Source organism: Brassica napus, chromosome C9 (assembly GCF_020379485.1).
Source record: "Brassica napus cultivar Da-Ae chromosome C9, Da-Ae, whole genome shotgun sequence".
NCBI classification, from domain to species: domain Eukaryota; kingdom Viridiplantae; phylum Streptophyta; class Magnoliopsida; order Brassicales; family Brassicaceae; genus Brassica; species Brassica napus.
In genome coordinates this window covers 60449196-60450308 of record NC_063452.1, presented here as the reverse complement: position 1 = coordinate 60450308, position 1113 = coordinate 60449196, and positions in this window count along the sequence as shown.

The following is a 1113-nucleotide window of genomic DNA, read 5'->3' as shown; positions in this document are numbered from 1 at the left end:
TACTTGAATCTATATGAAAACCTTATTAATACTATGAATTTTTAAAACACCATGCATTTATCATATTCGTTTTTCTATGTATAATACTGATGTTGTCATCATCTTGTATGATGCATGTCGATTAGATTATTCACTTGCGTATCAGCGTATGATTAGATAACTTTGTTGTTGATAGTATACGTCCATAGTTTGTGACATATTGTGAAGAAGTTATACACATTATCAATAAATGATGATGAAACAAATCCAACATTTTTACACAAAAAAAAAAAAAAATCCAAACTAATCAATTTAAAGGTTTTGAACCGTTACATGAAAAATAATCAAGGTATCAAATCTGAGAACAAAACTACAAGAGATTCCACCCTTCCATTTCATATACTTCTGAGTCTTGATTGGTCACAAATAAATATTAAAAAAAAACCTTTCATATGAGTTAAAATTGGAAAATAAATGGACACACTCTTCGTGGAAATTTTCCAAGAGTTTCTTTTGTCCTCTCTCTCAACTTTTATTCATTTAACTTTTTTTTCCATTTTAAAGGGTCACATGTTTGATCGGAAAACGGTAATAAATAAGATATAGGTTTAACAAAGACGTCTTATTAATGGTCGGAGAAAAACGTTCAGTCGGTTACAAGGGAAACGAAGAGAGTGCGACAAAAAGAAGCTGGTGCTCGATGAGCTACCGGAAAAGTACAACTAACGGCGAGATGAAGCAGAGGTGAAAACCCTAATCTAGCCGCCAAGTGTTAGTCAGTGATTTCGGATCCTTCTCTCGTTGTCTCCCCTTTCCCTTATATAGACGTCATGATGCCTCGTCCTTGACCTAATTTATGCCATCTTGGTGGGCCTCCTCTGTTGGGCCGAGAAGCCCGTAGGCGTCCGAGCAGCCGCTGAGCCGAATGTACTTCAGTCGATGATGATTGACTAAAAGTACTCAAGAGTCAAGCCGAGAGACCTGACTCTTGAGCCGACCGATCGAGCCGTCGCTCTACCTAATCCGGGCCAGGCCTTTCTATTCCTCAGGCCTTGTGGGATGGTCAAATCCGTCCTCTACAGTAAGTCCCCCCCCAGTCCATTAGTGAGCGAAGTGCTTTCTGGCTCGTGATGG